This window comes from Balaenoptera physalus, assembly GCF_965194825.1.
Source record: "Balaenoptera physalus genome assembly, chromosome: 13".
Taxonomy (NCBI): domain Eukaryota; kingdom Metazoa; phylum Chordata; class Mammalia; order Artiodactyla; family Balaenopteridae; genus Balaenoptera; species Balaenoptera physalus.
Genome location: NC_138892.1, coordinates 29,589,413 through 29,606,538, shown reverse-complemented (window position 1 = coordinate 29,606,538; position 17,126 = coordinate 29,589,413).

The following is a 17,126-nucleotide window of genomic DNA, read 5'->3' as shown; positions in this document are numbered from 1 at the left end:
TTAGTCCAATTTTAACTCCCTAACAAAATAATTTTAAGCTACCTGTCCCCTTGAATTTTAAGCATTTAATTCTTAACTCTTCTCTCCATTGTGAGACTTGGTTATAAAATATTTAATATTATTAATAATTAGCATATTTATCATTTATCTCAATAGGAATTTTCAGTTCTACTGATTGTAACTACTCTCTGGGATTGAATATTCCAATTAATTTCTTCCCTATGGATAGGTTTTTCCTTTTTTTTCTTTCTTTTTACTAAATACTTTAGGCATTTAGTAAAACTTTTAGGGCAAAAATCACCTATGAATATGGACTTTTTGTATTTTCCTCAAATTTTAAAATATGTTAGAGAAAAATAGGTTTAAATAAAAACATTGCTGTAGTAGTTTCCTCACTGGAAGGTAAATTATTTTTTTAAAGGATAGCTAAATATAGTATGTAATTAAACGCTAAACACTGACTTCAACTATACACAAGAATTCAGTGAGAACTGGATTATAATGGTTAAGAACGTCTCCAGAGTCAGGAACCTAACTAGCTGTGACTTTGGGTCACTCACTCAGCCCTTTCCATTAGTAAAATAGAGGCAATGATAACATTACCTCCTTGGCTGTTTTGAAAATTAGGTATAAATCAATATGTAAAACAGAACATTGGCAATCATCAAAGTTTAGCTGTTAACATCACTGCTATTTTAAGGAATAAGAGCGTCAGAACGCTAAAGGGAAAGGTCTAACTGGAATTGTAGTGAAAAGCTGGTTCAAGAAATGTCTCTCGGGGCACTTCCCTAGTGGTCCAGTGGGTAAGACTCTGCGCTCCCAATGCAGGGGGCCCAGGTTCGATCCCTGGTCGGGGAGCTAGATCCGGCGTGCATGCTGCAACTAAGAGTTCGCATGCCGCAACTAAGAGCTTGCATGCCGCAACTAAAGATCCTGCAGGTGGCAACTAAGACCTGGCTGCAGCCAAATAAATAAGTATAAAAAAAGAAAAAGAAGTGTCTTTTTTTAAAGAAAGAAATGTGCCTCAAACACATCTTAATGAATCAGGAAACTGGCATTCTGTTTGTTTATTTAGCCAGACTTCAAGTGTGGCTTTAATTGTCCATATAGGCCTCTCTTGTGTTTTATTAATACTTTGCAGTTTTTACCATTTGCTTTTCTTGTGCCCCTCCTTATGAACAATACTTTTAATCTAATATACACCTTTTGGTTTGTATTTGTTCCTTTAAAATATGTACCTTTATATTAACGTATTTTTAATTTATATAAATGTTATTGCTTATATCTCACTGTTTCTTACTTTTTTAAACCAGCAAGTTCTTTTTATGATTCAACCTTACAATGTGTACATCTTGTCCACGACCTGTAACTGAAAGCCTGACTTTTTCTTTAGCAGATCTTTTCAAAACAGCTAGGATGTTGTAAAACAATGTTCTTCTCGTGTTCTTGTTGGAATAATTATTCGTGTTCCTGGCTAGAAACCACAGCCGTATTTCATATTCATAATTTTGGAAAAGATGCCTTCTTTTTCTACTAAAAGGATGACATTCCTAATTGAGGCATAAAAAAAAATTAAGAAACTCTAAAGAAAAAAATGTTTGGTGCTATTGTTTGACTACCATAGCTAAAGTACTGAAGAAGTGTAATACAAACCTACTTTTCTTGAGTAAAACCAAATAAAATGTCTTTGTTATTCTATGCTTCGTGCCAGTGTACAGTAATGGAAATTCCAGAAACCACTGTGAATTTCATTTATCGAATCTGAAGAAATAAACTGCACTGGTGGTAATACAGCCAACCTTTCTTCACTCTCTATCTGCTAAGTTAGGGAAGCAGAAATAAAGTGATTGCAGTTGTGCTGGGAAAACCTCAAACAATGCCTTTTGTTCTTTGTCCAATTTTTTTTAAAGATACCTTCTAGTAGTCTGAAGGAAAATTTATTAACTCATTAACTATTTTTGCATTAAAAAATCTCATCACTAATTTTGTACCTCTCAGGACCATACTATTTTTTACAATTTTGTATCCAGTGTAATTTCATTTTTTTCCTGGTGAAAATACAAACAAAGTAGCATTTGAATGAACAAAAGAGAAAACAGGAAAAAGAAGCTGTGTGATTCAAGGTCAATAACAAAAAGAGTTTTCATTTATTTAAATTTTATTACCAATTACCTATCAGTGTTCAGTGCTTCAGAAAGTTCAAGGAAGATAAAGATTTTGAAATGGTCATTGTCTTTGGTCACTTACTTTGCTTGTAATTAATTTAGAATTTGATGGCAGTAACTGATGGCCGTAACATGAGCTGTTTTTTGTGTGTAAAGAAAAACAATGTGAAAGATATAAATAGAAAGTTAAAATTGGGGAAAGTTTTTGATTATGTGGCTACTGGATCAAGTTTTTAAGCCAAGAAATGTCACAATATTTCAGATTTAGACCATATCAAATCAAATTTACAATCATTTACCTTGCTAAATGCTATAAAAGGTGCAAACAATATAGAAGAGATAGTCTACCCCACAGTTCATAAGAACTGAGATGTCAAACTACTTCCCCATCCATTTACCAGTTATTCAGTCTCCCAAAGACTAATTTGTTATAACAAACCCACTCAAAGTCTCTGTGCCATAATTTGTGTTTAAGGATATTATGAAATAATCATATGCAATAAGTACAAAATGTGTGCTAGGGTATTAGAGGAGCCTGGAATAAATCCTTTCTGAGACAGTTCTTACGTTTTATAACAGAAATGTCACACAATCAGAACTTTTCTGCAAATCCAATTCAAATAGCTGTGTTTCCTCATATTTGGCTTTTCTACTATGAAGATTCTAGGGAATGCTACCTACCATATCATTTTAACTGTGTCTATTGATTCTGAAGACCTTATTTCTAGAATCCTTAATATTTCAGTCTCTCTGTGCATGTGAGAGAGAGTGTATGTGTGAGATTGCTGTTAGTAAAGATGGGTTTACCTTATCAAACCAGTAAGGAAAGACCAATATCAAATTAAAATTTTATAAAAACTTACACTTTCTAATTCTGCCTGGGGAAACATGATCAGCTGGGCCACCTGAGCTATCACAGGGTCAAATGACCGTCTGAAGCCCTTTGGAATTGTCTTTGCACGGTCTGCACACATAAATCAGACTTAACACCTCAGCAAGAGGACCGATAGACATTGGATTTTCAAAATATCCTTTTCCTTGCCTCCTCAAACTACAAAATAGTTTCTCCACATTTACCTGAAAGTTCGTAGTGAGCTTAAGCATTTTGTTTATAAAGAGATATGTATCCAATAAAATAAATTTTCAAAAAAGTAAAAATTTACACATTATAAATCAACCATACTTTAATAAAAAAAAATTTTTTAATAAAAAAATTTTTTTAAAAAGAAATCTGTACCCAAAATGACACGATTGTTATTATTCTCACATTTGTATATTTTCCATTATAATCAAAGTTATTCTTACATCTGCTTGGAATTTAGCTAAAGAGAATTGTTAGAGAAAAAGAAAAATCCAAGGGGAAAATTGAACAAGCATACACATTTTATAGAAAAGAATTCTTGTAAAGCAAAGCAAAGTTATTGGAACCTAAAGTGACTTGGCTGGGAGTACTTGCCACTAAGCATTTTTCCCCTCAGGTAAAATATTGCAGATTGTATTTGAAATATTATAAATCTAAAAAGAACTGGCCCCATAATCCACTATACATTCACAAATTTCTCCCAAGCCAAACATATTCATTTCAAATAACATTTTCAGCCAAAGGACAATAAATATTTTCACTGTTAAATTCATTTTCAATTGCTCAAAAAGCCTCCAAGCTGTTGGCTTCATAAGTTGACAACTCACTCCCTATAATCATTTCTAGGATTTTATCTCAAATCCATAAACTTTATACAAGAATATGTGATTTTTTTTTTTTTTTGGCTTTTTAAGTCCTTTAATGGCCACCTAATTGCATTGCTTTTAACTTATTCAATCTATGAATATTAGGGACAGTACCTCAAAGTAATTTTAAATACACATCTTACCCTTCTCTAAATTCTTAGAAGAACAATGATCTAAATTCAGATATTAAAAATAATGCCTTCCAGGGGTGGAGACATGGATGTAGAGAACAAACGTATGGACACCAAGGGGGGAAAGCGGGGAGTGGGGGTGTGGGTGTGTGGTGGTGGTGGGATGAACTGGGAGATTGGGATTGACATATATACACTGATTTGTATAGAACAGATAACCTGCTATATAAAAAATAAATAAAATTCAAAAAAAATAATCATGTCTTCTATAAATTATCCAAATAGATAAAAAGAAGCACATTTTTAAATGAAGATTCCTTCTAGAAACTTTCAATATTCTTTCCATACCCTTACCTAAGGGATTCTTAAAATTTAGAATCATCCAGGGAGCTTGTCGAATTTTCACGTTCCAAAGCTTTAGTATCAGAGTCTCTGACTTAGTAGATTTGAGATGGAGCCCAGGAATCTGTACTTTTATCATGATTTCATGGTGATACTGATTCAGATTGTTCAAACAAAACACTCTGAAAATTTTTGCTGTCTATTTTTTATTAAATTGTGATTACTGATCTCAACCATTTTCTTTTCCCTTGTGCTTCCTGGAAGACCAGGTCCTACAGCAGAAGTATTCAAAGCTGGGGAATTTTCTTTCGCTACATTATAATCGGTTATTAAAGCGTTACTTAAGCTTGAGGTAGAGAGAACAGCATAGAATTTCACTCTGGCACTTCTGAAATATAGTCTTGTTGTTCTTTAAAATTTAGAACTTTCCATAGCTTATGAGAAGGGAGAGAAAAATAGAGAAACCTTGAAAGCACACTCTGCCAGTTGGCCATTATGCCAATGTGGGGACTGTAATGAAAAACCTGCCTGGTTTTCTTTCCATTTTCACCAGATGGAATCTATCATAACAATACATTTTAAAAGCCGCTCAGGCTGGGAAGAGTGTGCTGTGGACAAACTGTCAGCTCTAGCACTGACAAGATCCCTATTTCTAGGCACTGAATCTATCTCTTGGGAAACTTATAAACATCTTTGCAAAAGATATTAATTAGTCTTTAGCATTAATTCATTTTGCTGGCTTCTTTGTTATCATGAGCTTATTCCCTGGCTGTAGAGAAAGGAAACTTTCCTCTTTTCCCACTGGTCCAGCACAAGAGATGCTTTGGCGCATTTAGCAGACATCAATTACAGGTGGGAAGCCACCTTGTGTCTGTCCCCCAAGCCAAGAACACTTTTTGGTGAAAGTGTTACCCTAGTAATCATTTGAATAAATGGAGATAAACACCTCTTCCATAGAACTCGTCTTCCAGACAGGTGGAGAAGAGGTGTGTAAACAAGCTTAACACAAGGTATAAAAGGGTATGTGGCATGAGACAGTGGGGACTGTCATAGAGCTCACCTGAAGAAAAGAAAGAAAGAAAGAAAGAAATAGAGGTGTGGGGAGAGGGACAGACAGGGAGGAAGTTCGGGGAAAGAGACTGTGATTTGATTTCATGATGGGAGGCAATAATGACTTTACAGAAAAAGTGGCATTTAAATCCCCCCTAAAGTGTTTGGACATGGAGGTGGGAAAGTATGATGTATTAGGAGTATTGAGTGGTCAGGCTAGGTCTTTAAAGGAGTGTTAGAATTATTGCTGATGACACCTCCCCAGATACTACATTCAGTCAATCAGTATTTAGCCAGGGATGTTCTCTAGGGCATGAAATATGGGTTGGAGGGAGCTAGAGAGAATGAAAACAGTTTGCATTGAGCACCTGAGAACTTCTCTTTCTCCTTTAACATTTCGAGTACGTGATGATAAGGACTTAAACTTCTTAGCCGTGGTAGGTTTTTTCATGAGATTATGCTCAAAGTTCATCCTTGTCAATAATGTTGATTTTTATTAAAAATGCGTAATCTTCACAATATCTGAGAACAACTAGACCTGCATCACGTTTTACAACTTAAGCAGATGATTTCATATACTTTTATTTCTATCAGATTTCTTTAAGTGATATTTTGTCCCCTCTAGGAGGATTCTGCAAGGATTTGTTCCTCAGAGACTAGGGGGAGAGCTGGGGGAGAGAACGGAGAGGTGGTGCAAAGAAATCAAAGATTTCAGTTCAGAAGGAGTAAACTAATAAAAAGAAATGCGCTTTAGATAAGAAAGAACTTGTAAGAAACTATGGGCCCTTGGTAACACCTGAATGTATTTCTCATGTTTCTCTTACCTAATCAAGACACTAGATCACAAATTTTTCTTTACTCTCTATCGAAAACATAAAGAGCAAGGCCGGTTAATCTCTGAAAAAGAAGGTTTTTAAAAGAGATTTTGCAGGTGTTCCATTTTTCTCCTGTAATCAGTAAAATTGATTTAAATGTCACAATTTGCTGATCCTATTGTGGTTCCTGTCGGAAAGGAAAAAAAGCATTACAGAGGATCTCCCAAAACAAAGGAAAAAAGTTTTGCGTCATCTTCTAGAATTTGTGCATATTTATTTTATACTAAAAATGAACTTATTTATTTCTTTGAATGGAATGTCCTAGCACTTTTTTAAAAATAATGTGAGAAAACCTGATGGATTACATGTGGAATAAGGAATCTGGTCTTCATCAAGTTGTTTCTGTTTATTGTATTTTCTGAGCATTTGTCTTTTCTTTTAACTTTTCAATTTCCCGTATCCAAGGAGAAAAAGATGTTGAATGATGGCCAAGACCAAGGACTCATCATGTCTCCATCCTGTCCTGCATTCCACTCTTCTTCTCCACCCCAGGCATCTGGAGAATAAATGCACAGAAGTCAAGGCCATACAGATGCAAATTTCTTCGACATGATTTTTTACTCCCAATGTTACTCTGTAACACTGTTGGCCCAAATGGAAAACACTCTTTTTCTAGATGAGGGTCAGACGTCAGAGGCCAACGACACTGGAGACCCCAAGCCCACAACTAAATCTTATTTTTCTATTCTATATTATTAGATAGGTGAGAATGGTGAGCCGTATGTATAAGTCTGGTAGGGAAAATTTTATACTGTGTCATCCTACAAATCTGTCAACTAGCAAACAGGCAAACTAACAAGCAATTTGGCCTTGTGGAAAAAAGAGAGAGAAAGACAGAGAAAGAAAGAGAGAGAGAAAGGAGAGAAGGGAAGAGAAGAGAAGGGAGAAGAGTTTATTATTAGGAGACTCAATGTCCTGAGTGAGAGAGATAAACGATACCCCAACACTTTAGTCCCATAAATGTCTATGCATTCAACAAATATTTACTAAGTGACTTATATGTGCCAGGAGCTAATGCTCCAGTAGGCCCTGGAGAGAGAGCATTGGAAGTAAAAGACTAAAATATCTGCCTCCATGGAACTTATATTCTATTAGGGGTAAAACAATTAATAAGAGAATGTAAATAAATAAAATATACATATTAGGTGGTGACAAGTGTGGAGGAATGGGATAGGATGTGTGAAGAGATTTCAAAAATTAGTTAAGGGAATTTGAGCAAGGTGACATTTTATAAGGATCTGAAGGAAGCAAACCATTCTGAATCAATTTAGGTTCTTTGAGTTACTACCAAAAGCAACTCTGGCTAGTTTAAACATAGAGGCAGATTCATTAGAAAGATACCAGGGTTACTTGCATAAGTAAGGAAGAGAAAACAAATAAGCAAATATGTAACAAGCAAAGAAACAAAAAACAAAGCAAACAAATAAATACTTTATAGTTTTAGAAGGAAACTAACAAAGAGCTACCCACAGGCTTCTGCCCCAGGAGTTGATGGATTTCATCTTTAGCTACCTTGCGATGACCACATTCTTTTCTGTGTCTCCTTTGGAGTTTTTATATTCTTAAGGGAAAGAACATTACTGACTCATCTCAGCTTGTAGTAAAAGCAGAATGACCATAGAAGGCAGAGGAAGCTTATTACAGGGGTGGGAAAGTTCTGCAGAGGTGAGGTCATGGAAAAGGGTAAGTAGTATGGAGTAGGCCTTTGAATTAATGAAAGAGAGGAACAAATTTGTATCTACCTACAAAACTGAGTAACCTGTTTCTTCTTAAGAGTATAAGAATCGAGAAGAGCCCATGGGTTATTTTCTGCCTGGGGTGTCCTTCTTAGTGTCTCTGAGCAGCCTCCAGGTAGGATAAGGCTACTGGAGATTGAGTGGACAGTCTGGAAACCATAAGCTGTGGAGAGACAGCAAAAGAGGCAACGACCCAGGATGAGCCAAAGCCCAGCTTCACCTCCTTTGTAGGATGGCACATGTCTAGCCCTGCTCCCTGCAATTGCCTGGGTAACCTGTGTCATCAAGGGGACCAATAGGAAGAATACTGAGATAGTCAAGACACATGGTGATCCCAAAGTCTTGCTCTGTGACCTTGAATCAGTTAAAACTCATAGACTCTTACAGCTCAGAAGACTGTGGGCTCATTTATTCCAGTCTTCTTGATTTATGTATGAAGATAACAAAGATCAAAGAAGTAATCACTCAGCCAGATACCTAGTGGCATAACCATGACTATAACCCAGGCCTCTCTATTCCCACTGAGTGTTCTTTCTGCTCTATAAAACCACCTACTTGGCCAGGAAACTTTGCTTCATTTTCTTCTTTTCAAAAATGGGTGTGAATGCCTACAGAATAGTTCATAGTCTTTAGGATGAGACAGATCTGGGTTTAAACCTCAGCTGCAAATCTCACCATCAGTATGAAATTTGTCTAGTTAATATAAATTCCCCGAGCCTCAAATTCCTGCTGTGTAAAATAAGGGCAAGATTTACCTCATGGAACTCTTTTGATTTTTAAAGGAGATAATTATATTAGGGTTTTGAATAAAACTGTTAATGATTTTTAAAAATAGCCTATTTGGGTTGTTTGTACAAACTGAATCGTTTATCAGTGTTGTTTGTTTGTTGCCACAGCTTACATACTTACATTATATTGTCTTTGGTGGAGAAGAAGAAGGAGGAGGGGGAGGGGGAGGAGAGAGGAGAAGGAGGGGGAAGGGATGGAGAAGGGGGAGGGGGAGGGGGAGGAAGGAGAAAGGAGAGGAAGAAGAAGGAGAAGAGAAAGAAGAAAGAAGAAGAGGAGGAGGAAGAGGGAGAGGAGACAGCATAACAGCTTATATTCCAAGTGAATAATCAAACCTTCCAGTTTTGTCCTCACTCTAAACTCGACATGGAAAAGGTACAAGTGAGAGAGAATTCTTTTATCATAAGCTAAATATTCTCATCTTCTCAAGGAGGGAGATCTTGGACTCATGCTATTGGAATTTGTGTATCTAATACTTCAGCTCAGCAGGTGCTAGATGGGTTTACTTGAGAAACAAAGGAAGCATTTTACTTCTACAGTAAAAGAATTATTTGGAACCTGGCTGACTGCTGCCTGATACTTCATCTCTGAAGTGAGAATTAGATACACTTTAGAAAAAAAAGTACATAAATGAAAGGCTTCTCTAGTACTGAGTGTGGTGACATCTATCATGGTTACAAATAGCCCTGCAGTGTGTCTCCAGTTACTTTTTTCAAGGTCTAAGTGAAATCTAATTCCACTTGTTTCTTGTCTGAGGAAGGATAAAGAAAGGCTAGAGATAAGGCAAACTTAGAATGGTTGCCCTGTTTGAAATTGAGAATATTTAAAAATATACCTATTGCAAAAAGATAAGCTAAAATTGCTCTAGAGTTACTTTCTGGCATTCATTAGGCTTACCTTCATTTTTTTTTTTTTTTACAGTATTACCTTTTCAGCTGTTGCTAAAATAGTGGAATGAGGTAAATAGAAGGAAAGTACAACCCTGGAATAGCTAAAACTATGCTAGCAGTAGTCGAGGAAACTCCAACCTTAGCAATAGCCTAAACAGCAATGAATATGGTGGTGAACTGGGAGTTAGAAGTAGTTCTCAAGATTATAATAGTCAAGAAACTCTCCCCCAAGGGCTTTTCAAAATACATATCTGGAAAATAACTTAAGTGGGTACATCAACTTCTGAGAGTGTGGTGATTTATTTGCATTGTTGGCAGTGTTTCCTGATAAAATCTGGATGTCTATTTACCAGGCAATGTCTCTTATTGAAATGATCTAAATTGTGATATCTAAGTCATGATTAAAAAGTTTAGCAAATGGCATTAGATTTTGCATTCTTTTAATTTTAAAATAATCCTTTAATAAGCAAGTCTTTGTTAAGAATTTGGACAAAGCCATTTTCAAGGCTAAGACATTTGAACACCTCTTTATACATCCTAATAGCCATGAAGTCATAGTACTTGTAATTTCCATCTTAGACAAATAAAGGTTATTGTTTTCTTAGAACAATAAAATTTTAATAATAAACCTAGAATTAAGATGATTGTACTCAGGACTAAAGGCCATTAAAAAAAATTGAAATGGAACCTTCCTTCCAGAATTTTTCTGGGAAAATGCCAAGGAATAGAAATGAGAAGGCAGATGGAATTTTTTTTTTTTTGCCAGTGAGTTGACAAATCGGAAAAGTGATTGCAAAATCTTGGAAAGCTTTAGTCTTTCTAACTAAAGAGAAGAAAAGCCATGCTCCTATCAACAAAATGCTCAGGTCCCATAAAAATGGCCCCGATTTTTAGACTATATATTTGTCTGGGGAATAGAAATACTCAAAGGAATGTCAATCCTTGGCCAGTGTTAACTGGCCAAGTGTAATTAGCAGAACAAATGATCTCTCCAGTCTTCTCCCTCATCTTTTAACAGCAATATTTAAAACTGAATTGATGTAGAATGGGAATCTACATAACACCTAAGGGAGAATAGAATACCAGACAATCTCTGAATAGGTTATTTCGAGCCAAGGAAATCTACTAGTCTATGAGGCACTTTAGAATGAAAGTTTCTTTGGGTATTACCTAGCCCAAATCTTTCAGTGATGTATGGGCCCTTGAAGCAAAGCAACTTAACTCTGGAAACCTGACAGGAACAGTGTTTGAAGTGGTTAAAAATACAGGCTTTGGCCCCTGTCTTTATAGAGACCTCCAGATATGGTTATTCTGAGGTACTGGGGGTTAGTACGTCAACATATGAATATTTGGGGGGCTTAAATTCAACCCATAACAGGAAGTAAGAGAGGGAGCAGAAAGATTAGTTAGAAACATTGCAGTTGTTCAGGGCAGATCAACTGAAGCTTGCACTAGGATGGTAGAAGTGGAGATGGGGAGAAATGGATAAATTTGATGTACATTTTGGTGGCCTATTCATTAGGAATTGCTGATAAACTGGATGTGAGGTACAAGAGTAAGAGAAGAAGCAAGGATGCTCTCTAGTTTGCTGTCTTGAGAAATCTCTGGATATCATTTATTATCCTGGAAAGTTACCTTACCTCTCTTTTCCTCAGTTTCTTCATTGTGATTTTATGATATATCAAATGCATAGGAATGTTAAGAGGATAAATTCTAAGATATAAAATACATATGAAGTACTGAAATACATACTATTAGATATTATTTTCTCTTGATTTTGATGTATTTTTGAAATTCATTTTTTAATAACATAATGATACCCATGGGTAAAGCATCCAGTCCAAGAAGTAGAGTGTTACCTGTCACTTCCGTGAGCCTATTACCTTCGTGCCTATGCTACCCTTCTAATGGCCACTCCCACCATGAAAACCATTGTCCTGAATTTTGTGTTTATCATTTTTTGGTTTTGCTTTCATAATTATAATGGTTTCATATATATTTATACATAAATAGTATATTGTCTTATTTTACTTAATATTGAACTTTATAAAAAATATATTACAGTCTTCTCAGATTTGCTTTTCACTCAATGTTCTATTACCAAGATTCATTCATGTTATTGTGTTTAGCCATAGTTGATTATTTTTACCACTGTATAATATTCCATTTGATACTACATTAATTTTTTTATTTATGCACATTTGGGTTTTGCTACTCTTTTGCTATTTTTTAAAGGACCATTATGGATATTCTATACACATCTCTCTTTGCACATATGCAAAGTTTGTGTTGGGTTTGTCTTGCTACTCAAAGTGTGAGCTGACTGGCAGTGCGGGCATCACCTGGGACCTTGCTAAAAACATGGAATCTTGGCACATTCTTGAAAATTTGCAATTTACCAAGATCTCTATTGTATGTATATGCACATTGAGGTTTGAGAAACACTGTAGAAAAGGAATTGCTGGGTTACAGGATAAATGAATTTTCAACTTTACAAGATGATGCCAAATTGTTTGCCTAAGTAGTTGTACCAATTTACATTCACATCATTAATAACTAAGAAAAGTTATGTCCCCTCCAATGCTTTAAATTGTCATACTTAATTTTTGACAATCGAAGAGGCAAAAATTATGTCTTTTTGTGGTTTTAATTTACATTTCCCTAATTTCTAATGAGTTGAACATCCTTTCTTTTTTGGAGGTGGGGAAACTAAAGGGTCAGTGTTTTCTGTCAAATCTCTATTCAGGATTTTTCCCATTTTAAAATAAGAATGTCTGCCTTTTTCTCATTGATTTAGTGAGGTTCTTTACATATTATTGTTATTAATCCTCTACAGGTTATATATGTTGCAATTATCTTCTCTTAGTTTCTGTCTTTTCATTCACTCCCTTTTACAGTATTTCTTGATAAACAGAAAGTCTTAATAATAATATAATCCAATTCATAAATCTCTTCCTTAATGATTTGTCTTAAGAAATCACTCCTGACTTCACATCAGAAATATATTCATCTATCTTTTCTTCTAAGCATTTTAAAGTTTGTGCTTGACATTTAAGTTTTTAATCTATTTGGAACTGATTTTTGAGTGTGAGATGAAGAATCCAAGTTCATCATTTTTCCTTGTGGATTACCGATTTTTCCAGTTATTTTTGTTGACTTGTTCCTACTCTCCCTAGTGATATGCAACATTGTCTCTCATATATCAAATTTCCATGCAAATGGGAATATGGTTATACATTTTGTAGTCTATCCTATTGGTCAATTTTTCTGTGCTTTGCCAACACAATACTATCTTAGTTATAACTTTATATAGTCTTGTAGTTGGACAAGTCTTCCATCATTTATTTTCAGGTGTGGCTTGCCTATTCTTTTTTTTTAACATCTTTATTGGAGTATAATTGCTTTACATTGTTGTGCTAACTTTTGCTGTATAACAAAGTGAATAAGCTATACGTATACTTATATCCCCATATCCCCTCCCTCTTGCATCTCCCTTCCACCCTCCCTATCCCACCCCTCTAGGTGGTCACAAAGCACTGAGATGATATCCCTGTGCTATACGGCTGCTTCCCACAAGCTATCTATTTTACATTTGGTAGTGTATATATGTCATTGCCACTCTCTCACTTCATCCCAGCTTACCCTTCCCCCTCCCCGTGTCCTTAAGTCCATTCTCTATGTCTGTGTCTTTATTCCTGTCCTGACCCTAGGTTCATCAGAACCATTTTTTTTTTTTAGATTCCATATATATGTGTTAGCATACGGTATTTGTTTGTCTCTTTCTGACTTACTTCACTCTGTATGACAGACTCTAGGTCCATCCACCTCACTACAGATAACTCAGTCTTGTTTTTTTATGGCTGAGTAATATTCCATTGTATATATGTGCCCCATCTTCTTTATCCATTTATCTGTCGATGGACACTTAGGTTGCTTCCATGTCCTGGCTATTGTAAATAGTGCTGCAATGAACATTGTGGTACATGACTCTTTTTGAATTATGGTTTTCTCGGGGTATATGCCCAGTAGTGGGATTGCTGGGTCATATGGTAGTTCTATTTTTAGTTTTTTAAGGAACCTCCATACAGTTCTCCATAGTGGCTGCATCAATTTACATTCCCACCAACAGTGCAGGAGGGTTCCCTTTTCTCCACACCCTCTCCAGGTTTTATTGTTTGTAGATTTTTTTTTTTTTAATTTATTTTTGGCTGTGTTGGGTCTTCGTTTCTATGCAAGTGCTTTCTCTAGTTGCGGCAAGTGGGGGCCACTCTTCATCGCGGTGTGCGGGCCTTTCACTGTCGTGGCCTCTCTTGTTACGGGGCACAGGCTCCAGCTGCGCAGGCTCAGTAGTCGTGGCTCATGGGCCCAGTTGCTCCGCGGGATGTGGGATCCTCCCAGACCAGGGCTCGAACACTTGTCCCCTGCATTGGCAGGCAGATTCTCAGCCACTGTGCCACCAGGGAAGCCCTTGTTTGTAGATTTTTTGATGATGGCCATTTTGACCAGTGTGATGTGATACCTCATTGTGGTTTTGATTTGCATTTCTCTTATGATTAGTGATGTTGAGCATCCTTTCATGTGTTGGTTGGCAATCTGTATATCTTCTTTGTACAAATGTCCATTTAGGTCTTCCACCCATTTTTGGATTGGGTTGGTTGTTTTTTTTGGTATTGAGCTGCATGAGCTGCTTATATATTTTGGAGATTAATCCTTTGTCCGTTGCTTCATTTGCAAATATTTTCTCCCATTCTAAGGGTTGTCTTTTCATCTTGTTTATGGTTTCCTTTGCTGTGCAAAAGCTTTTAAGTTTCATTAAGTCCCATTTGTTTATTTTTGTTTTTATTTCCACTTCTCTAAGAGGTGGGTCTTTAGGATCCTGCTGTGATTTATGTCATAGAGTGTTCTGCCTCTGTTTTCCTCTAAGAGTTTTATAGTGTCTGGCCTTACATTTAGATCTTTAATCCATTTTGAGTTTATTTTTGTGTATGATGTTAGGGAGTGTTCTAATTTCATTCTTTTACATGTAGCTGTCCAGTTTTCCCAGTACCACTTATTGAAGAGGCTGTCTTTTCTCCACTGTATATTCTTGCCTCCTTTTTGAAACATAAGGTGACCATATGTGTGTGGGTTTATCTCTGGGCTTTCTAACCTGTTCCATTGATCTATATTTCTGTTTTTGTGTCAGTACCATACTGTCTTGATTACTGTAGTTTTGTAGTATAGTCTGAAGTTAGGGAGCCTGATTCTTCCAGCTCCATTTTTCTTTCTCAAGATTGCTTTGGCTATTTGGGGTCTTCTGTGTTTCCATACAAATTGTGAAATTTTTTGTTCTAGTTCTGTGAAAAATGTCATTGGTAGCTTGATGGGGATTGCATTGAATCTGTAGATTGCTTTGGGTAGTATAGTCATTTTCACAATGTTGATTCTTCCAATCCAAGAACATGGTATATCTCTCCATCTGTTTGTATCATCTTTAATTTCTTTCATCAGTGTCTTATAGTTTTCTTCATACATGTCTTTTATCTCTCCTTAGGTAGGTTTATTCCTAGGTATTTTATTCTTTTTGTTGCAGTGGTAAATGGGAGTGTTTCCTTAATTTCTCTTTCAGATTTTTCATTATTCGTGTATAGGAATGCAAGAGATTTCTGTGCATTAATTTTGTATCCTGCTACTTCACCAAATTCATTGATTAGCTCTAGTAGTTTTCTGGTAGCATCTTTAGGATTCTCTATGTATAGTATAATGTCATCTGCAAACAGTGACAGTTTTACTTCTTCTTTTCCAATTTGGATTCCATTTATTTCTTTTTCTTCTCTGACTGCTGTGGCTAAAAATTCCAAAACTATGCTGAATAATAATGGTGAGAGTGGGAAACCTTGTCTTGTTCCTGATCATAGTGGAAATAGTTTCAGTTTTTCACCATTGAAAACGATGTTGGTTGTGGGTTTTTCATTTATGGCCTGTATTATGTTGAGGTAGGTTCCCTCTATACCTACTTTCTGGAGACTTTTTGTCATAAGTGGATGTTGAATTTTGTCAAAAGCTTTTTCTGCATTTATTGAGGTGATCATATGGTTTTATTCTTCAATTTGTTAATATGGTGTATCACATTGATTGATTTATGTATAATGAAGAATTCTTGCATTCCTGGGATAAACCCCACTTGATCATGGTGTATGATCCTTTTAATGTGCTATTGGATTCTGTTTGCTAGTATTTTGTTGAGGATTTTTGCATCTATGTTCGTCAGTGATATTGGCCTGTAGTTTTCCTTTTTTGTGACATCTTTGTCTGGTTTTGGTATCAGGGTGATGGTGGCCTCGTAGAATGAGTTTGGGAGTGTTCCTCCTTCTGCTATATTTTGGAAGAGTTTGAGAAGGATAGGTGTTAGATCTTCTGTGAATGTTTGATAGAATTCGCCTGTGAAGCCATGTGGTCCTGGGCTTTTGTTGGTTGGAACATTTTTAATCACAGTTTCAATTTCGGTGCTTGTGATTGGTCTGTCTGTATTTTCCATTTCTTCCTGGTTCACTCTTGGAAGGTTCTACTTCTCTAAGAATTTGTCCATTTCTTCCAGGTTGTCCATTTTATTGACATATACTTGCTTGTAGTAATCTCTCAGGATCCTTTGTATTTCTGCAGTGTCAGTTGTTACTTCTTTTTCATTTCTAATTCTATTGATTTGAGTCTTCTCCCTTTTTTTCTTGATGAGTCTCGCTAATGGTTTATCAATTTTGTTTAGCTTCTCAAAGAACCAGCTTTAGGTTTATTGATCTTTGCTATTGTTTCCTTTATTTCTTTTTCATTTATTTCTGTTCTGATCTTTATGATTTCTTTCCTTCTGCTAACTTTGGGGTTTCTTTATTCTTCTTTCTCTAATCACTTTAGGTGTAAGGTTAGATTGCTTATTTGAGATTTTTCTTGTTTCTTGAGGTAGGATTGTATTGCTATAAACTTCCCTCTTAGAACTACTTTTGCTGCATATGATAGGTTTGGGGTCATCGTGTTTTCATTGTCATTTGTTTCCAGATATTTTTTGATTTCCTTTTTGATTTCTTTAATGATCTCTTGGTTATTTAGTAGCATTTTGTTTAGCCTCCATGTGTTTGTATTTTTTACAGTTTTTTTCCTGTAATTTGTATTTAGTCTCATAACTTTGTGGTCAGAGAAGATACCTGATATGATTTCAATTTTCTTAAATTTACCAATTTTCACAAATTTACTTGATTTGTGGCCCAAGATATGATCTATCCTGGAGAATGTTCTGTGAGCACTTGAGAAGAAAGTGTATTCTGTTGTTTTTGGATTGAATGTCCTATAAATATCATTTAAGTCCATCTTGTTTAATGTATCATTTAAAGCTTGTGTTTCCTTATTTATTTTCATTTTGGATGATCTGTCCATTGGTGAAAGTGGGGTGTTA